Source organism: Colletes latitarsis, unplaced genomic scaffold (assembly GCF_051014445.1).
Source record: "Colletes latitarsis isolate SP2378_abdomen unplaced genomic scaffold, iyColLati1 scaffold0021, whole genome shotgun sequence".
In the NCBI taxonomy this organism is placed as follows: domain Eukaryota; kingdom Metazoa; phylum Arthropoda; class Insecta; order Hymenoptera; family Colletidae; genus Colletes; species Colletes latitarsis.
Window position 1 is genome coordinate 3536115 of NW_027488371.1, and position 22895 is coordinate 3559009.

Sequence of the window (22895 nt, forward strand, 5' to 3'; positions counted from 1 at the left end):
GCTTACAGCTTGCTTACTAGCTTGCTGCTTGCTTTCTATCTTTCTCGTTGCTTACTAGCTGTTGAGAATAGATATATTTTGTAATTCCGTATCTTCGCGATTTTTCTCTGTTCCACGTCGGCCCAGGTCATGACATAAAACCAATAGGTCTGCCGACCATTTGGCGACGCATATATAGCCGGGATTTTTCTTTGTTTGAAGTTAGTTGTGCAATAACCCTGACCGTGGGGAAAAGTCTTCCATGTATTTTGTCGCCTCCGCGTCTTACACCTTATACCGTTTTAACAAAATATTTTTCTTCTTTCTGCTGTAAGCGATTGGGGATATCTATTTCAAAGATAGATCCTTACTAGTTTATGGGCCCAGCACGCTTCCACTGCGCCTGCTAGAAAGAATTTGTTTGTTGATAAGCCACGCTGGCTAGGTGAATAAAGGTTTTTTTTACTGGGTACCAATTGTGTAAGTGATTTCGTCGCAATGTGTGACATAGAAGTTGGAATGGAAATCGTGAAACTGGACGGCACTAACTACTCCATGTGGAAGTCTGGAGTAGTGACTGCGCTAGAAGCTAAAGATTTGCTTGGTTTCGTAGATGGTACAATAGTAAAACCTGCTGAAGGCAAGGCAACGGAGCTCAAAGTGCACGGTCAAAAATCCGCGCAGGTAAAAATGATTATACTGAGTACAATCGCCCCAAATCGTCGCCGCAATTTGTACAACTGCTCCACTGCAAAAGAAATTTGGAACAAGCTGTGGGACCTGTACGGAGATGCAAGTGAAGACGCTGCACAAACTGCCTGGGAGCAGTTTTATAATTTTCGCGTTAACGAAGAGGAGCCCATTGCAGATCATTTGGAGATCCTGGAGAGCATCTGCAGACTCCTGCAGGATGCGGGTGAGGAACCGTCGGACAAAGCTGTCATGGCAAAACTGCTGCGCAGTTTACCCGCGAAGTTCTCCATTTTTCGTCACATGTGGGAATGCACTCCTGCTACGGAAAAAACGAAAACGAACTTGATCAGCAGACTGATCAAGGAAGACGGGCGTTTTGCTGAGGATGAAGTGTCGACGCTCGCACTTCGTGTTCAAAAGACGTCCCTGAAGGACGCAAAGAAAAAGAAACGCTTCAAGAAGGATATCGAGGAGCTGAAAAAACGAACGAGGTGTGGAGTCTGCAAAGAAAAAGGCCACTGGGCACGTGAATGTCCAGAAAATCAAGCTGGAAAATCATCGGACAGTTCAGCGAGAAATGCGCCAGCGTTGGTGTGTGACATTGTTGCAACATATAAATGCACCAGTGAAAGTGACAGTGACGTGTGGATTGCGGATTCGGGTGCCGGAATGCATATGACTTTCCGCAAAGACTATTCTTCGGCATTGCAGCCGAATTCAAATGGTCATGCGGTTAAAGTAGCGGATGATCGCATCATCTTAGCGGCTGGCATCGGAACAATTAAAATCCGAGAAGTGCTTGAGGGCGTGCTATACAAACGCGAATTACAAGATGTGCTCTATGTACCTGAACTAAAGTGTAGTTTGTTTTCTATAGGCTCAGTGAACAAAAAACGGTACTCTTTTCATTCGTTTGAAAACAAATGTGAAGTTCGCGATAGTAAAGGAAAACTCGCCGCACGTGGAATACCGCACGGAAAATTTTTGGAAATGTGTTTCAAAGAGAAATTGCCCATTGACTGTAAAGCGCTGAAATTAGCAGATGGCCAGGAAAAATTAAAACTTTTGCATGAGCGAATGGGACACGTAAATGAGCGCACAAAGAACACACGTGTGAACAACTCGGCATCCATGGAATTGAAAAGGACAATTTGACAAAGTTTTTTTGTGAAGGATACATTATGGGCAAGCAGTCCCGAAAGCCGCATCCAAGCATCGGGATTGAAGACAATTACGGGCCAGGGGAGAAAATTCATATCGATGTCTGTGGCCCTGTAAACATAAACTCACCGAGCAACACACGGTTCTTTTTACTGTTTAAGGACGAGAGTACCAGCTATAGGAAGGTATACTTCATGAGCCAAATTTAAGGAGTTCGAGGCATTCCTATCGACGCAGACAGGAACGAAAATCAAAGTCCTGCGCTCGGACAATGGACAGAGTACACCTGCAGCCAGCTCCAGACCTTTTTAGAGGAAAAAAGTATAATCCACGAATGCTCGTCACCATACATTCATGAGCAGAATGGTCGCGCTGAACGCGAAATTCGTATGTTCATTGAAAGTGCACGTTCTATGATTCACGCAAAGAACATGGATCAAAAATTATGGGCAAAAGCAGTAAACACCGCGTGCTACCTGCTGAATTGGACCATCCTAGAGCCAGGGGTGACGATTACTCCGTTCGAGAAGTGGTTTAAACGCAAACGTGATTTAAAACATTTAAAGGTGTTTGGATCCGTAGCTTACCTGAACGTGCCGAAGGAAAGACGGCAAAAATTCGACCCAAAAAGCAGACAGGTCATATTCGTCGGTTACGATGGGGAGTCTACTAATTATAGACTCTGGGATAATAAATTGAAGAAAATTTCAATAAGCAGAGACGTAACCTTCAACGAAAATGCCCTGCTGAGTGCCGAAACGCGTGCCGAAACCGATACAATAATCAAGTTCGGAATTGAAGACGAAAGAGAGACGATTCCTACTCCTGAAGGTGCAGCGGAACACCAAGTTCCAGTTGTGGAAGATGTCGCCGAAACACGAGAACTGGAAAACAATGGAAATGAAGAAAACGCAACTTTGCCAGAGATAGAGCAGGTAGCCGCCAATGAAAATGCTCGGGAAGGAAGACAACTGCGCAATAGAAGAACCTTACAAGCACCTGACCGATACGGCGTACCTATTGCTTTTTTGGCTGATACGGTGCCTATGACCTACACTGAGGCAATATCCAGTGACGACTCCAGAAAATGGAAGAAAGCCGTGGACGAAGAGATGCTGGCGCTTGAAAAAAATCGCACATGGACCATATGTGCACTGCCGCAAGGAAAACGTGCAATCGGTTGCAAATGGGTTTTCTCAATCAAAAATGATGCAGCTGGAAATCAGAAGAGATACAAGGCGAGACTCGTAGCGAAAGGATTCCGACAACCAGAAGGAATCGATTATTTTGACACATTCGCACCTGTCGTTCGCTACGAGTCCATTGGAACTCTTCTTGCAATAGCTGCGAAAGAAGATTGTGAAATAATGAAGTTCGACGTTAAAACCGCTTTTCTATATGGCGATCTTCAAGAAGAAATTTATTTGGAGCAGCCTCCAGAATACACAATTTAGAGCCAACCGGATGCAGTCTTCCCGCTACATCTCAGCCTGTATGGATTGAAGCAGTCAACCAAATGCTGGAACGAGAAGTTTACGAGGTTTCTGAAAGAATTTAATCTCGTGAACATCGCAAGTGATAAGTGCGTGCTTGTCGGTGTAATGGAAAGTTCAAAAGAGTATTTAGCCCTGTATGTGGATGATGATTTGATTATGAGCAAAAGCGAGAATGCAATTAAGAGTGTTTTAGATTATTTAGATGGTAGTCTTAAAATCTCGGTAGATCGGGCCGATGAATTTCTCGGTTTCGAGCTTAAACGCGATCGCGAACGACGACTTTTAAAAATTTCTCAACCGGGCTATATTAAGAAAATATTAAAGACCTTTAATATGCTTGAAGCAAATCCGTCAAGTGTACCTGCGGAGCTAGGTATGCCCATGCAAGAACAAACACCTGCGACTGACAGTAAAATACCGTTTCGTGAGGCAATAGGCTCTTTATTATTCTTTATAGGCTCTTTATTATTATAGTTTACGGAAATAGTGAAGAGACTCGAAGATCTAGGAGTGGATTTGTCAATATTTTAAATAGCGGACCAATTTCGTGGTCCAGTTAATTGCAAAAGGTCGTTGCCCTTTCGACCGCTGAGTCGGAATATATCGCGTTAGCCCACGGCGTGAATGATGCGGTTTGGTTACGTCGTATGTTGAATGAATTGGATGTTGTGTGCAATATCGTCCCTGCTTTTGTTGATAACCAAGCGGGCACAAAAATTGCTAATAGTTCCGAAAACCATAAGCGCTCGTAACACATCGGTGTAAAGTACCATTTTACTCGTGATGTCGTTAATCGCGGAGAAGTAGAAATTAGATATGTTCAATCGAAAGAACAATTGGCTGATATCTCTGCTAAGCCTTTGCAAAAGCAGCCGTTTTGCTATCGGAGAGAAAAATTAAATATTAGCGGACATTCAAAATAAGTGGGAGCGTTGAGAGTAGATATATTTTGTATTTCCGAATCTTCGCGATTTTTCTCTGTTCCACGTCGGCCCAGGTCATGTCATAAAACCAATAGGTCTACCGACCATTCGACGACGCATATATAGCCGGAATTTTAACCAATTTGAAGTAAGTCGTGCGACAACCCAGACCGCGGAGAAAAGTCTTCCACATATTTTGTCGCCTCCGTGTCTTACACATTATACCGTTTCAACAAATTATTCCTTCTTCTTTCTGCGGTAAGCGATTGGGGAAATCTATCACAAAGATCCTCAATACTAGCATACTGCTTTCTTACTAGCTAAGTGCTTTCTTACTAACCTGTTGCTTCCTTACAAGCTTGCTGGTTGCTTACTAGCTTACTGCTAGCTTACTAGCATACTGCTTCCCTACTAGCTACCCCCACGCTTACTAGCTCTCTGCATGCGTACTAACTTAATGCATGTTTCCTAGCTTACAGCTAGCTTACTCGCTAACTGCTTGCTTACTAGCTTCCTCCTCGCTAATTAGCTCACCGTTTGCATATTACCCTACAGCTTCCTTACTAGCTAATTGATACCTACCAGCTCCCTGCTCGCTTACTAGCTCACTGCTTGCTTTCTAGGCTACTGCTTGCTTACTAGCTTACAGCTTGCTTACTAGCTTACTGCTTGCTTACTATCTAATTGCTTCCATACTAACATGCTGCTTGCTGAGAAGCCTACTTGTCCTTACTAGCTTACAGCTTTCTTACAAGTTAACTGCTTTCTGACTAGCCTGCTGCTTGCTTACTAGCTTCCTCCTCGCTTACTAGCCTACTGTTTGCTTACTAGCATACTGCTTCCTTACTAGCTTCCTGCTCGCTTGCTAGTTTACTGCTTGCTCAATAGCTAACTGCATTCTTACTAGCCTGCTGCTTGCTTTATAGCTCACTGCACGCTTACTAGTTTGCTGCTTGTTTTCAAGCTTACTGCTTGCGTACTAGCATATTGCTTCCTTAATGGCTTCCACCTCGGTTACTAGCTCACTCCATGCCTACTAGCTTACTGCTTGCTTACTAGCATACTGCATCCTTACTTGTTTAAAGATCGAGTTAAGTCGATTTATTTAAACCCGTAATTAGCCGTTAATCCGCTTTATTTTCAATATACGCGACAGACCAGAATATTCTAGGTCGACGCCTCCGCGATTCGAAACAGAAGGCAGCAGAAAAACTCTCGCACCTTGAGTTTTTCTGTAAGTCACGCGAGCATTACAGTAACGTTCGATTTCGAATTTTTCGGTTAAACGCTCGACCATAGAGAAGGTGCGACAATTACATATTAGATAAAGACGGACGAGAGCCACGGCGACAGCGCCGCGCGTCGGAGGATTCCCCCTCTCTCACACGTACTTTTCGGCAGCTGGTGCTCGTCCGTCACTTGAAAACGAGAGCCTGCCAAGCGCGGATCGATAAACCGAATTTATGATATATTCCGAATTGCTTCGAGTTATTCGATCATTCGTTGAGAATCAAAAGGCCCTCGCACTATTCGAATTGCTTCGAGTTATTCGAGCATTCGGAAAGTTTAAGAAAAGTAAAAAAAGAGAAAAATTCTCGGGTTCTAGCGGTTGATTCCCACGCAACGTAGAAAGTTCGCGTTATTCGAACTTTCACAACGCGGGCAACCGACGTATAGCCGCAGCTTTACGGGATCCGATTGCGTAAGCAAACTCTTCCCGGTAACCTGCGTGTAATTCCGGTTGTCGAGTCAATTAGTTAATCGATTCGGTCGTGAGTACGACCCGGTTAAAGACTGCGGGAAACTCGTTGGTATCATCGAGTTCCCGAATTTTCCACGTATTGCTGCAAACAGCGGTCGTGCGAGAGGCATCGAGATTAAGACTCGATCCTCCCTTGATTTATCGAACGGTCTTACACCCACCTATAGGAGCCTTATTGGCGTGTATACCCTGGGTGGACTTGCTGCCTTCTAGTCGGAGCGTGGGACGAGTTACTCTAAGCCCAGCTTCCGGCGAATGCCAGAGCGTTGTTCTTTGATCGCCAGTCTTGTACGGTCACTGCGCGTAGAACGCGACTCACAAGGCGTCGGGGTGCCAGTCTCAATAGTAAGACGTCCTATACGCCATTGAAAGACTGCACCACATCGTGTTCCGTACACACGCATACGAAGACGGTAAGGGGCCGAGGACCGGGTGACGATTGGAGCTTTACAACCTCCCTCTAGGCACCCTCTCCTGCGACAATCAAGTGTTGCAGTCTAACAGAAAAAACCGAGACGAATTTCTATAATTGGCAGAAAGCGAGCGATTCCCGGTTTAAAGGCAACACTCACACACACATACAGTCCACTAGCTTAGCTACGTATCGCGGCGGCAGAGATTCCCGCTCCTAGGTGCGACAAGCACAGACCAGGAGCGTACGGAAATGAGAAAGACAAGCGACGTGACTCACGTCGATAGGTATTTAACGCCTAGTCGTGTCTCTTTCGGTTTCAGGGTAACAAAGCGGGCCGCACAACAACATCGTCTGGCAGACGTCGGCCGGCTATTACACAAAGCCTGTAAAAGCTATAAGAAAAGAAACAAAATAAAAGGCTTATCCGTGCATTCGGATAAGCGAAAATAAAAATTATAATTGTACTGCTTATTTTCCGTCTGTTCCTTCCCTCGAGATCCGGACCACCGTTAGGCGAGGCATTTCCAAACCTCCTCCCCCTAACATTACTAGCTTCCTGCTTGCTTACCAGTTTACTGCATGCTCAATAGCTAACTGCATTCTTACTAGCCTGCTGCTTGCTTTCTAGCTTACTGCACGCTTACAACTTGAAGCTCGTTTTCAAGCTCACTGCTTGCTTACAAGCTTACTGCTTGCTTACTAGTTTATTACTTGCGTACTAACTAACTGCTTTCATACCAGCTTACTGCTTCCATACTAGCTTACCGCTTGCTTACTAGCGTACTGCTTCCTAACTAGCTTCCTGCTCCCTTACTACCTTACTGCGTGCTTACTAGCTTCCTGCTTGCTTTCGAGCTTACTGCTGGGTTACTACCATACCGCTTCCTTACTAGCTAACTGCTTGCCTACTAGCTTACTGCTTGTTCACTATCTTACTGCTTCCTACTAGCTTCTGCTCACTTACTAGACTTCCCCATGCATTCTAAATTATTGCATGCTTACTAGATTCCTACTAGCTTTCTAGCTTACTGCTTGCGTACTAGGATACTGCTTCCTTACAAGCTCCCTGCTCGCGTACTATCTCACCGCATGCTTACTAGCTTAGTGCTAGCATACTGGATTACTGCTCGCTTACTTGCCTTGCCGCTTGCTTTGTAGCTTACTGCTTGCTTACAAGCATACCGCTTGCTTACTAGCCTGCTGCTCGCTTTCTAGCTTACTGCTTGGTACTAGCCTGCTGCTTGCATACTAGCTTTCTGGTTGCTTACTATCATACTGCTTCCGTACTAGCTTCCCCCCCCCCCCCGGTTACTAGCTCACTGCATGCTTACTAGCGTACTCCATGTTTACTAGCTTACATCTTTCTTACTAGCCCGATGCTCGCTTACTAGCTTACCGGTTGCTTACTAGCTTGGTGCTTGTTTACTAGCTCACTGCTTGCTTAATTGCTAACTCCATTCTTACGAGCATGCTGCTTGCTTTCTAGCTTACTGCTTGCTTACAAGCTCACTACTCGCTTAGAAGCTAACTGCATGCATACTAGCTTGCTGCTTGCTTTCTAGCTTACTGCTCCCTTACCTGACGAGTGCTTCCTTACTAGCTTCCAGCTTGCTTACCAGCTTACTGCTTTGCTACAAACTTTCTGCTTTGTCACTAACTTACTGCTTTGTCACTAACTTACTGCTTTGTTACTAGGTTACTGCTTGCTTACTAGCTTACAGCTTGCCTACAAGCTTACTGCTTGTTTACTACCTTACTGCTTGCTTACTAGCTTACAGCTTGCCTACAAGCTTACTGCTTGCTTACAAGCTCACTACTCGCTTAGTAGCTCACTGCTTGTATACCAGCTTACTGCTAGCTTTCTCGCTTACTGCGTGCTTACTAGCCTGCTGCTTGCTTTCTAGTTTACTGCCAGCATACTAGCATGCTGCTTGCTTTCTAGCTTCCAGCTGGCTTACTAGCATACTGCTTTCTTACTTGCTAGCAGCTTTCTGACGAGCCTGCTGCTTGCTTACATGCTTACTGTTTGCCTAGTAGCTTACTGCTTGCTTAATATCTTACTGCTTGCTTACTAGCTTATTACTTGCTTCCGAGCTTACTGCTCGCTTACTAGCTCCCTGCTTGCATACTAGCTTGCTGCTTGCTTTCTAGAATACTGCTCGCTGACTGGCATTCCGCTTTCTTACTAGCTAATTGAATGCTTAGTAGCTGACTGCTTTCTTACTAGCCTGCTCCTTGCTTCCTAGCTTACTGCTTGCTTACTAGCTTACTGCTTGCTTACTATCTTACTATCTTACTATCTTATGTAAGAGATTTGTATTGAAGATTTGTGCCACGCTGTAGTTTTGTTAAATGTTAATTTATGTGCGAAAGGTTTGGGAGTGTTTTGTTCGAGAAGGAATGTTTAACCAGAGACAGCGAGAAAACGAGGAGTTTGGAAACGGGTGATTGTGAAAGAGAGATGTGAGTATAATTTATGTTGCCAATTAATGTGATTTGAATTTGTGTTGTTAATTGTTAATTGCTAATTTGTGTGTTCCTAATTCGTTTATTAAGATTATATTCTTTGTATATTTGTTCCTCAAATATATTCTCTCCGTTAAATCCTGCAAATTGGAGGGCTCGTCCGAGTCAATCAAGAAGAAGAATTTGTGAAGGAACATTTTACATATACATATTTCTTTAAGAATTCTGAAAAGTTAAGTACTTTTAGTATGGAAACTTTAGCTTAAATCGGGAAAATTCAGCACAAAATTAATAACGCATCTGTGTTGAGCATAAAAGCTTTGCACAAATTTATTTTCGAAACTGAAGGTGACCGATGAAATCGAAAACGCATACGTGATTTTGAAGGCTTTCAATTTCATACAGATTCAGTAGAGCATAAAGCTAAATTAACATCTGCTACTGGTTTATGTTATGGCGATTTGGTATCTTATTGTAACATCCTAGAGCTGGATTATAGAGGATCTCGAGAAGATTTGGTTCAGAAAATTTGTTCTGGTTTAATGGATTTACGTTCTCTGTGTTCCATTGCAAAAGATGATCCTGAAGACGATGAAATCATTGAAGATGTTCAGGGTGAGGATGTTGAAACATCTATTGTACTTGATGATATAAATGATAACAATTCTACACATTTCTCTTCATTAAATAAACGAGATCACTTTAAATTTCCTATGAGCTATCGTGATGTAGAAGATTGTGTTCGCCAGTTTGATGGTTCTGGTGTATATTCTGTAGAAGGATGGATTTCTGATTTTGAAGATGTTGCAATATTGTTTCAATGGTCTGAGTTAGAGAAAGTAATTTTTGCAAAAAAGTCTTTGACAGGTATAGCAAAATTATTTATTCAGAGCGAAGGTGTTGTCACGACGTGGAGAAAACTTAAATCTCTACTACGTGATGAGTTTTCACATAAAATTAATAGTGCTGAACTACATGAAATGTTAGTTAAACGAAAAATGAGGAGAGACGAAACTGTTAAAGAATATTTTCTCAAAATGAAAGAATTTGCTTCTCAGGGCAATGTGGAAGATGATGCTCTTATTAAGTACGTTATATACGGAATACACGATGATATTTATAATAAACTTGTTTTATTTGGAGCCAAGAAGCTGCAGGATTTTAAGAATTGTCTTAAACTTTACGAAACGATTCGGAACGCAAAAAGATTACAGCAAACAAACGGATATGGACGGCGAAAGAAGAAAACAAAACAAGAATGGAATCTTCGAAGGTGTATACGTCAAAGAATATTGAAGGAGAAGAGCAGAAGATGGAACTTCGGTGTTACAACTGCGGGGGGAAAGGCCATGTATTCAATGATTGTTGTTACAAAAAAATGGGGAGAAAATGTTTTAAATGTCAAAAATTTGGGCATGTAGCAAACGATTGTACCGTTGTACGAGAGGGTAACTCATCTGTGCAGTTACGATCAAATGTTAATTGTATTTTACCGCCCTTTAAAAGTAATATATTTAAAGATGTTTATATAAATGATATACGTGTAAAAGCATTAATAGATACTGGAAGTCAAGTAACACTAATACGTGGAAATATTTATAACAAATTAAAATCTATTCCTTTATACGATACGCATATACACTTAACTGGTTTTGCAAAATATGAGATTATACCCTTAGGATATTTACAAACAGTGCTTACGATAGACAACAATGATTTTCCAACTACTGTTTATATTGTCCCAAATACTGTAATGAATATGTATGCAGTAATTGGAATTGATATTTTAAATTTGGCTGAAGTCAAAATAGATAATCAGGGTATAACGATAAGGAAAATTCCTTCGATAACGTTTTTAACGCAAATGTGTTCTACTAAAGAGCAGTTATTAGATGTTAGTCATGTTACTGATGAAAAATTACGCGAAGAATTAAAAAATGTTGTTTTATCGTACGAACCAAAAAAATGTAAGACAACTAACGTACAAATGTGTATAAGATTAAAAGATGACCAACCACTTAGTCAGAAACCACGTAGATTACCTAAACTAGAGGGTGAAACTGTTCATAAGCAAGTAGAGGAGTGGATTAAGGATGGAATAGTAGAGCCTGGCACGTCTGAGTATGCAAGTCCTGTAGTTGTTGTGAAAAAGAAAGATGGAAGTCCACGTCTTTGTATAGATTATCGGCGATTGAATAGAATTACGGAAAAAGATAAATTTCCTCTTCCATTAATCGAAGAATTATTAGATAAATTGCAGAACGCTCGAGTGTTTAGTTCTCTCGATTTAAAAAATGGATTTTTCCACGTGTCAGTAGAGAAAGAGAGTAGGAAATACACTGCATTTGTTACACAAAATGAACAATATGAATGTTCGGGGGAGGAGGTTTGAAAATACCTCCCCTAACGGGGGTCCGAACTCGAGGGAAGGAACAGACGGAAAATAAGCGGTACAAGAAAATATAATTTTCGCTTAGCCGAAAGGATCGGCTAAGCCTTTTATTTTATCCCTTTTTTTTCTTTTATATATTGTGAATGCAGGTCGTACGTTTGCGGCTGCCAGACGTTGTTTTGGTCCGGCTGATGTTGATGCCCTGTAACAGAAAGAGACACGAATAGGCGTTAAATACCTATTGACGTGAGTCACGTTATGTGTCTTACTCTGTTCCGCACGCTCCTGGTTTGTGCTTGTCGCACTCAGGAGCGGGAATCTCTGCCGCCGCGATGCGCAGCTAAGCTAGTGGACTGTATGTGTGAGCGTTCCCTTTAAATCGGGAGTCGCTCGGTTATTTTTTTCAATTAGTGAATTCAGTCTCGTTATCTTTCGACTGCAACACTTGATTGCCGCAGGAGAGGGTGCCTAGAGGGAGGTTGTAAAGCTCCAACCGTCACCCGGTCCTCGGCCCCATACCGTCTTCGTATATGTGTGTACGGAACACTGTGTGGTCCAGTCTTTCAACGGCGTATAGGACGACTTACAATTGGGACTGTCACCACGGCGCCTTTTGAGTCGCGTTCAACACATAGTAACCGTACAATACTGGTGGTCAGTGAACAACGCTCTGGCATTCGCCGGAAGCTGTGCTTGGAATAACTCGTCCCACGCTCCGACTAGAAGGCAGCAAGTCCACCCAGGGTATACACGCCAATAAGGCCCCTATAGGTGGGTGTAAGACCGTTCGATAAATCAAGGGAGGATCGAGTCTTAATCTCGACGAGTTTCCCGCAGTCTTTAACCGGGTCGTACTCACGACCGAATCGATTAACTAATTAACTCGACAACCGGAATTACACGCAGGTTACCGGGAAGAGTTTGCTTACGCAATCGGATCCCGTAAAGCTGCGGCTATACGTCGGTTGCCCGCGTTATGAAAGTTCGAAGAACTCGAACTTTCAAGTCTGCGAATGAATCAACCGATAGATTTGAGATTTTCTTTTAATTTTCCTGAAGACTCGAATGACTCGAAGCAATTCGTATATTAAGAGGTCCTTTTGATTTTTCAACGAATGCTCGAATAACTCGAAGCAATTCGGAATTCTGTAAATTGTGCGAAGCGTGACCGGCTATCGATCCGCGCTTGGCAGGCTCTCGTTTTCAAGTGACGGACGAGCACCAGCTGCCGGAAAGTACGCGTGAGAGAGGGGGAATCCTCCGACGCGCGGCGCTGTCGCCGTGGCTCTCGTCCGTCTTTATCTAATTTGTAATTGTCGTACTTTCTCTATGGTCGAGCGTTTAACCGAAAAGTTCGAAATCGAACGTTACTATGATGCTCGCGTAACTTACAGAAAAACTCAACGAGCGAGAGTTTTCCTGCTGCCTTATGTTTCGAATCGCGGACGCGTCGACATAGAATATTCTGGTCGGTCACGTGTATTGAAAACAAAGCGGATTAACGGCTAATTACGGGTTTAAATAAATCGAATTAACTTGATCTTTAAACATACCGCCCCCCTTGCACGGTCCGTGCAATTAACATGGGGAGCCCTATTCGCGGTCACTTCGCGATCGAAACACATAGAGAAGGTTGTAATGATGAATTTTTTGTACTTGAAAACTTCAAGGTACTTACTCAGCGGCGAGATAGGGCCCGTCTGCCCTCCAGAAACTGGAGGGTGGTGAGGACCGTTTCCGCTATAGCCGCCCTGTCCGGTGCGTAGTGGTGTCCGTGGCGTCTATGGCGGGGGCGCTGGATGACCGCGTTCACGGGTTCCCGTGTGCGGCTACCAGTGGTCTCCCTGGCTGGCCCGCGGTTCCGTCGCCTTCTAGGGTTGTTCCGCCTGGGCGGTGCGGGGGTGGCGGCTGGCTGAGGGGGTCCTCCGGCCGGTTGTCTTTCTGCAGCGGCGGGCGGCACGGTCGTGACCGCCTGTGCCGGCTGCGTCCTCGGGGTGGCGGCAGCGGGCCGGAACATCAGCTCGATCAGCCGCCCCCCCCCCCCTAGCCCACTTCAATTTGAAATGGCCTCCAGGGGCCTTGCATCTCAGCAAAGTAAAAGGTGTCCAAAGTTTCTTGGGATTATCTGGTTATTTTCGTAAATTTATTATGAATTATTCACTAATAGCAAGGCCATTAAGTGATTTGTTACGAAAAGACAGGACATTTCAATTTACTGATAATGAAAGAAAGGCTGTTAAAATAGGTGCGAGTCGGTCTATGGGGGGTTTTCTCCCCTGACCTGATCTCTCACCCTTTAACGGGGAGTCCGAATTTCGAGGGATTGGAATTGTGTGGGAAAGTGAATTGTACATTTAAAAATTTCCTTGGCTGGTCCATCGGACACAGGCCGTTTATTTAAACAAAAATAAAATTTAAAATAAACAAAAAGGAAGGAAATTAAAAAAAACGAGAAATTAAAATGATAAATTTTGTATTAAAATGCAGGAAAAACCCGAGCTGAAGGCTCGGAAAAAAACCTGCGCCGCCGTCGGCCCCTACGGCTCTCGTCTCGGTCTTCTGTAATCAAAAAGAAATACCGAAATCCGGCTGTTAATACCTGACAACGCTCGGTGCGTTGTCTGACTCGCTCTAATCCATACGCTCCTTCTTCCGTTTACGGTAAACAGGAGCGGGATTCTTACACAGCGTTCCACAACTGTGTTAGCGGACTGTATTATTACTTCAACGTTTCAGATTTTGGAAACGTTGAATTGCAGATGGGGAAGACGAGATTCTAATCTCGATCTTCCCACTGCTGCAGGCTTGGTTTTTGCAGGAGAGGACAACAAGTGGAGGTTGTAAGGCTCCAAGGGTTGTCAACTCCGCGGTCCCTCGCCGTTCCCTGGTCCGTACGGGACCGGTGTGATGCAGAGCCTTAACTGCGCAGAAGCGACTGATTATTAAGGTTCTAACACCACGGTGCCCTTTGAACGTAGTTCTACGTCGAGTGTCCGTACCCACTGACGATCTGGAACCCATGCTCGAGCAGGTCGAAACCAGCCGAGATATTTACCCAGCGAATGCCAATAAGGCCCCTATCGGGTGTTATCCCAAACTTTTGTTTCGGCCCTGGAAAACGACGAACCCAACCCAGGGAGTATACAACAAAGTTGCCCTATAGGTTGGGATTTTGAACCGTGCAATAGCCAAACAGAGAATTAAGAAATTCTCTCGGTTCTCGAACACGACCACTGATTACAGCAATCCGTGTTCTTCGTCGCAACGGTAGCGATAATCAAGCACTATTTAAGTGTAAATTTGATTATGTTCAGCCACCGATGGCGGGTTAAATCTTTGAAAAGATAATCACGCTGATTTTTATTCATTTCCACTTCTACACGTCCACTGATTACAGCAATACGTGTTTATTCAGCACCGATGGCGGTAACCAATCACTATAAGAGTGTAAATTTGGTACTTTAGAAAGAAAATCAGTTGGATTTTGTTTCTTTCCAATATGGTTCGTTCGTCGCGGTGACCGATTTCTGCATGTGAACGTATGGCCGGAATATTTCGACTCAAGGGCAGGATTATTTAAATCCGCTGCAGTCTCAATTCCGAGCAATTTTGTTCACATGATTCTACGACAAGTTAGACAAAACTAACTTGCCGAGAATCGGTCTCCGACTTCAGACGAGGTCGACGATGAGGTCCGTTCTCGTCGAGAACCAAATAGCGAGTCTACCTGAGACATACCTGCTTAACCGTGGCCACGAGGGAGGGGAAATTTTCATCTCGTGGCGCTGTCTGGTCTAAGCTGTCTGTCTCTTATTAATTTTGAATCCTCTCTTTGTTTCGGCGTAGTAACACCTGTTCTCTTGGAACCGTTACTGGGCCGATCGCGGAACTGTTATCGAATGTAAATACGGAGTTTTTCTATGCGGTATTGTTCCCGTAACGTATTACGCCTCAGAGAAGACTCTGGAATGTCGCGTAAACTAGGAACAACACTGTACAAGAAATGGCCCGTTTTTCTATCGATCACGCGATGGTTTAACCGACGTTTTTCGATTGTCGAATTAACGCGATATTTAAACAAAGGCATTTTTGGAATTAAAACAGATTTTGACACAATGTCCTGTGTTGCATATATATAATTTGAATTTTGAAACAGAATTGCATACTGATGCGTGTAAAGATGGACATGGTCCTGTATTAATGCAAAAATCGCCTGACGACGGACAATTTCATCCTGTATATTATATGAGTAGAAAGACTAAATGTGAGGAACGGAATTATTGTAGTTATGAACTTGAAACTCTTGCTATCGTTAGGGCACTCGAAAAATTTCGTGTATATTTATTAGGAATTTCTTTTACCATAGTTATTGACTGTGCTGCTTTTAAATTAACGATAAATAAGAAAGAATTAGTTCCGCGTATTGCTCGATGGGTTCTTTTTCTAGAAGATTATCACTATAAGATTATACATAGATCAGGCACACGTATGAAACACGTAGATGCTTTAAGTAGATAGCCAGTTTTTCAAATTACTAAAGATCCTCTATATGTTAAAACACAAAAGTTTCAGGAAAATGATGGAGAGATTAAAGCTATTATGGAAATTTTAAAAGATCATCCTTATGATAATTACTGTATACACAACAATTTGTTATATAAATTTGTGGATGACCGAGAATTATTGGTCGTACCAAAATTGTTAGAAGGCGAAATAATTCAATTAGCACAACAACGAGGACATTTTGCGTTGAAACGTAGAGAGGAATTTATAAAACAAGATTATTATATACCTAATCTTGAAAAAAAGATTCAGCAATATACTTCTAGTCGTGTTCCGTTCATTATGGCAAATTACAAACAGGGCAAACAGGAAGGATTCTTACATCCACTTACAAACATTTAGGACCATTAGATACTACAAGCAAACGTTAGAATCATATTTTTGTTATTATTGATAGTTTTACTAAGTTTATTTGGTTGTATCCGACAAAGTCGATGACGACGAGAGAAGTCTTATGTAAATTAGATGTATAAAAAAAAAATTTTGGAAGTCCACAACAGATTATATCAGATCGAGGTACAGCATTTACTTCGAAAGAATTTAAAGATTATTGTGTGAATGAAAATATTAAATGCTTACAAATAACAGCAGGCTTACCGCGAGCTAATGGTCAAGTAGAAAGATTAAATAGAACAATTATTTCGATTTTGACAAAGCTTTCAATTAATAATCCTACGAAATGGTATAAGCATATAGATAAATTACAACGCGTGCTAAATTCAAGTTTTCAGAGAAGTATCAATATGACACCGTTTGAATTATTACTTGGGGTAAAAATGTATGATGAAACTGATATTAAACTAAAAGACCTTGTCGAACAGGAATTTTTATCCCAATTTAATGAAAACAGAAATAAGTTACGTGAAAGAGCTAAAGAACAACTTTTTAAAGTGCAGGAAGAAAATCGTCAAACATATAATCGAAAGAGGAAAAAAGCCGTTAGGTATGAAGTAGATAACCTTGTAGCTATCAAGCGTACACAATTAGGTCCAGGACGAAAATTACGAGCAAAGTATCTAGGTCCATATCGCATTACAAAAGTTAAATGTAACGACACGTATGATGTAGAAAAAGTAGGTTTCCATGAAGGTCCATCGGCAACATCAACATGTGGAGAATACATGAAACCATGGCTTATTTTGTAAACCTAATCCGGGTCGGATGAATGCCAAATGGCCGGGAAGGATTAAATCCTAAATATAAGATATATTCATCCGAGGCGGATGAAGGTCAGTATGCCCGAATGTAGGAGATTTGTATTGAATATTTGTGCCACGCTGTAGTTTTGTTAAATGTTAATTTATGTGCAAAAGGTTTGGGAGTGTTTTGTTCCAGAAAGAATGAGTAACTAGGGACAGTGAGAAAATGAGGAGTTGGAAACAAGTGATCGTGAAAGAGAGACGTGATTATAAGTTACGTTGCCAATTGATGTGATTTGAATTTGTGTTGTTAATTGTTAATTGCTAATTAGTGTGTTCCTAATTCGTTTATTAAAATTATATTCTTTGTATATTTGTTCCTCAAATATATTCTCTTCGTTAAATCCTACACTAACTTACTGCTTGCTTACAAGCTAATTGCTTTCATACCAGATTACTGCTTGCTTACTAGCTTACTGCTTGCTTACTAGCTAACTGGTTTCTTACTAACCTGCTCCTTGCTTTCTAGCTTAATGTGTACTTACTAGTTTGCTGCTTGCTTTCTAGCTTACTGCTTGCTTACTAGCTTACTGCAAGCTTACTCGCTCACTGCTAGCTTACTAGCTTCCTCCTCGCTTACAAGCTCACTGCTTGCTTACTACCTTATTGATTGCTTACAAGCTCACTGCTTGCTTTCTAGCTTAGTGTTTGCTTACTAGCTTACTGCTAGCTTTTTCGCATACTGCTTCCTTACTTGCTTCCTCCTCGCTTACTAGCTCACTGCTTGCATGCTAGCCTACTACTTGCTTACTAGCTAACTGCTTTCTGACTCGTCTGCCGCTTGCCTACTAGCTTACTGGTAGCTTACCAGATTACTGCTTGCTTACTAGCATACTCCTTCCTGCTCGCTTACTAGCTCCCTGCATTCATACTGGCCTCCTGCATGCTCTCTAGCTTATGGCATGCTCGGAAGCTTGCTGCTTGCTTTCTAGCATACTGCTTGCTTACTATCATACTGCCTGCTTAGTAGCTTAAGACTTGCTTACTAGATCACTGCCTGCTTAGTAGCTTAAGACTTGCTTACTAGCTAACTGCTCTCTTACCAGCATACTGCTACCTTAGTCGCTTACTTCTTGCTTACTAGCCCGCTGCTTGCTTACTAGCATACTGCTACCTTACTAGCTTTCTGCTTGCTTACTATCATACTGGTTGCTTGCTAGCCTGCTGCCTGCTTACTAGCATTGCGCACCCTTACTAGCTCCGTGCTCGCTTACTAGCTTACTGCTTGCTTACCAACTTACTGCTTGCTTACTAGCCCGCAGCTTACTTTCCTGCATACTGTTCCCTTACTAGCTTCCTGCTTGCTTACTAGCTTACTGCTTGCTTACTAGCTTGCTGCTTGCTTTCTAGCTTACTGCTTGCCTACTAGCTTACTGAGACACGACGACAGCGCCGCGTTGCGAAGGATGCCCCCTCTAACGCGTAACTTTTGGCAGCTCGTGCTCGTCCGTCACTCTTAATCAGGATCCTGCCGGGAGCACATTGGTATACGATCACGCTCCGCAGAATTCCCAAAATCTCCGAATCGCTTCGAGTTATTCGAGCCTTCGTTGAGGAAACATCTTGTGACATATCGGCTGATTCTATCGCAGATTCGAATAGTTCCAGTTATTCGAACTTTCGTTAAGCGGACAAGCGACGTATGGCCGTAGCTTTACTGGTTAGATTGCGTAAGCAAATTCATACCAGTAACCTACGTGTAATTCCGTTTGTCGAATCAGCTAGTTAATCGATTCGGTCGTGAGTACGACCCGGTTAAAAGACTGCGGAATCTCGTTGGTATCACCGAGATTTCCCGTCAACAGTGAACTGCGGTTCATGTCAGCCTGACATTTTCCTCGTATTGCAGCAAACAACGGTCGTGTGAGAGGCATCGAGATTAGGACTCGATCCTCCCTTGATTTTCGAACGGTCTTTCTCCCACCTATAGTGGACTTCGTGGCGTGTATGCCCTGGATGGACTTGTCGTCTTCCAGTCGGTGCGTGGGACGAATTATTCCAAGCCCAGCTTCCGGCGGCCTGCTATAGCACTGTTCACTGTCCGCCAGTCCTGTACGGCTACTGTGCGTAGAATGCGACTCGTAAAGCGCCGTAGTGTGATAGTCCCAACGTAAGTCGTCAAATACGCCGTTAAAGGACTGCACCACACGCACATACCAAGACGGTAAGGAACCGCGGACCGGGTGCCGGTTGGAGCCTTACAACCACTCTCTATTCACTCTCGCCTGCGTCAATCAAGAGTTACAGTCGTGAAAGAAACGAGATTAAATCTCACTAGAACAACGGGACGATTTTAAGTCTGGCCGCCTCTCAATTACACGAAACCGGAGAAAACTCTCCGCTCTCTTAAGACAGCGTAGGAAGCTGGTTACGAACCCCGATCACACAATAATAACAGAGCGATTCCCGATTTAAAAGGAACGCACACATATACAGTCCACTAGCTTAGCTGCGTATCGCGGCGGCTGAGATTTCCGCACCTGGATTGTGCTTGTCGCACTCGATTCCCGCTCCTGAGTGCGACAAGCACAGACCAGGAGCGTGCGGAAAAGAGCAAGACACACAACGTGACTAACGTTCTCAGGTATTTAACGCCTAAACTCGTCTTTCTCTTTCTATCCCATAACAGCGCGACGCAAGCCATCAGCCCGATCGACGCGAGGGTTTTTCTAGACGTCAGCCAGACGTCTGAGTTTTTTCCCCAATTTCCTCTATCGCTTGTATTTAAGAGCCAGATATAACGAAATAAACGGCTCAGTAGCATAAGGCGATAAAGCGAAAATAAAATTATAATTGTACCGCTTATTTCCCCTCAGTTCCTACCCTCGAGATCCGGCCCCCGTTATGCGAGGAATTTTCAAACCCCCTCCCCCTAACAGCTTGCTCACTAGCTAATTGCTTGCTTACTAGCTCACTGCCAATCTACTCGCTTACTGCTTGCTTACCAGCCCGCTAATTGCTTTCTAGCATACTGCTTCCTTACTAGCTTCCTGCTCGCTTACTAGCTTACGGCTTGCTTACTAGCTTACTGCTAACCTACTCGCTTACTTCTTGCTTACCAGCCCGCTGCTTCCTTTCTAGCGTACTGCTTCCTTACTAGCATACTGGTTGCTTGCTAGCCTACGGCTTGCTTACTAGCATTCTGCCCTCCTTACTATATCCCTGTTCGCTTACTAGCTTACTGCTTGCTTACTAGCTTACTGGCTGCTTACTAGCTTACTGCTTGCTTTCTAGCTAACTACTTGCTTACCAGGTTCCTCCACGCTTACTGCCTCAATGCTTGCATACTAACTTAGCGCTTGCTTACTTGCTTACTTCTTGCTTACTAGCATACTTGGTGCTTACTAGCTTACTGATTGCTCATATATAACTGCATCCTTACTAACATCCTCCTCGCTTACTAGCTCAATGCTTGCTTACTAGATTATTGCTTACTTCCTAGCTTAAGACTTAATTACCTGCGAACTGCTTTCTTGCCAGCTAATTGCTTTCTTACTAGCATGATGCTTGCTTACTATTTTACTGCTTTCTTACTAGCATACTGCTTTCTTACTAGCTAGCAGCTTCCTGACTAGCTTGCTTACAATGTTACTGTCTGCTTAGTCTGTTACAGCTTGCCTACTAGCTTACTTCTTGGTTACTAGCTTATAGCTAGCTTGCAAGCTTACTGCTTGCTTACTAGCTTACTGCTTGCTCACTAGCATACTGCTTTCCTACTAGCTTACTCCATGCTTACTAGCTTACTGCATACTTACTAGCTTACTACTTGCTTACTAACTAACTGCTTTCTTACCAGATTACTGCTCGCTTACTAGCTTCCTGCTTGCTTACCAGCTTACTGCTAGCTTACTAGATAACTGCTATCTTACTAGCCTGCCCCTTGCATTCTGGTTTACTGCTTGATTACTAGCTTGCTGCTTGCTTACTAGCTAATTCCTTTCTTGTAATCTCACTGCATGTTTACTAGCTTACTGCTTGCTTTCAATCTTACTGTCTGCTTACTAGCTTACTACTTGCTGTCTAGATTAAAGCTTACTTACTAACTAACTGCTTTCTTACAACATTCGTGCTTTCTTCCTAACATACTGCATTCTAACTAACTTACTGCTTTGTAACTAACATGATGCTTGTTTACTAGCTTACTGCTTGCCTACTAGCTTACTGCTTGCTTACCAGCTTTCTGCTAGCTTACTCGCTTACTGCTTGCTTACTAGCATACTGCATCCTAGCTAGCTTTCTCCTCGCTTACTAGCTCACTGTTTGCATACTAGCTTACTGGTTGCTTACAAGCCTACTGCATGCTTACTAGCATACTACTTCCTTACTAGCTGCCTGCTCGCTTACCAACTCACTGCTTGCTGGCATGCTTACTGCTTGCATACTAGTTTACTGCTTGCTGACTAGCTTACTGCTTCCTTACTAGCATACTGCATAGTAACTAACTTCCTGCACGCATACTGGCCCACTGCTTGTTAACTAGCTTACTGCTTGCTTACTAGCATTCCGCTTTCCTATTAGCTAACTGCTTCCTGACTAGCCTGATGCATGCTTGCTAGCTTACTGGCTGCTTATTAGCTTACTCAATTACCGCTTGCATTCTAACTAGCTCCTACCTAAGTACCTCCCTGCTCGCTTACTAGATTACTGCCAGCTTACTAGCATGCTGCTTGTCTTCTAGCTTGCTGCATAGCGTACTATCTTACTGCTTGCTTACTATCATACTGCTTCCTTAGTTGCTTCATGCTTGATTATTAGCTTGCTGCTTGCCTACTAGCTTACTGGTTGCCTACTGGCGTACTGCTTCCTTTCTAGCTTCCTGCTTGTTTACTAGCACACTGCTTGCTCACTAGATCACTGCTTGCTCCTACCTTACTGCTAGCTTACTCGCTTACTGCTTGCATTGTAGCTTGCTGCTTGCATCCTAAGTTACAGCTTGCTTTCTAGTATACGGCTTCCTTACTATCTCCCACCTCGCTCATTAGCTCACTGCTTGCTTACTAGCTTACTGGTTGCTTGCTAGCTAACTGCATTCTTACTAGCATGCTGATTGCTTATAAGCTTAGTCGTTGCTTACTAGCTTGCTGCTTGCGTTCTAGCTTACTGCATGCTTACTAGCTCACAGCTTGTTTGCTACCTTACTGCTTACTTCCTAGCTTACTACTTGCTTACTAGCGAACTGCTTTCTTGCTAGGTAATTGCTTTCTTACTAGCATGATGCTTGCTTAGTAGCATACTGGTTGCTTATTAGCATACTGCTTGCATACTGCATCCTTACTATCTTCCTGCTTCCTTACTAACGCACTGCTTGCATCCTAGCTTACTGCTTGCTTACTAACTTACTGGTTGCTTACTAGCTTAGCGCTTGCTTACTAGCTTACTGGGTACTTACTAGCTTACTGCTTCCTTACTAGCTTCCTGCTTGCTTACTAGCTCACTGCTTGCTTACTAGATTGCTGCTTGCTTCCTAGCTTACTGCTTACTTACTAGGACACTGCTTTCTTACTTTTTAATCGCTTTCTTACAAGCCTGCTGCTTGCTTACTAGCTTAATGCTTGCTTAATAGCTGACTGGTTGCATACAAGCTTACAGCTTGCTTACTATCGTACTGCTTCCTTACTATCTTCCACCTCGCTTACTAGCTCACTGCATGCTAACTAGCTTACTGCTTGCCTGCTAGCTAATTGCTTGCTTTCTAGCGTACTGCTTCCTTACTAGGTCCTTGCTTGCTTTCTAGCTCATTGCTTGCTTACTAGCTTACTGCTATCTAACTGCTTTCTTACTAGCTAATCTTACCAACCTACTCCTTGCTTTCTAGCACACTGCTTGCTTACTAGATTACTTCTAGC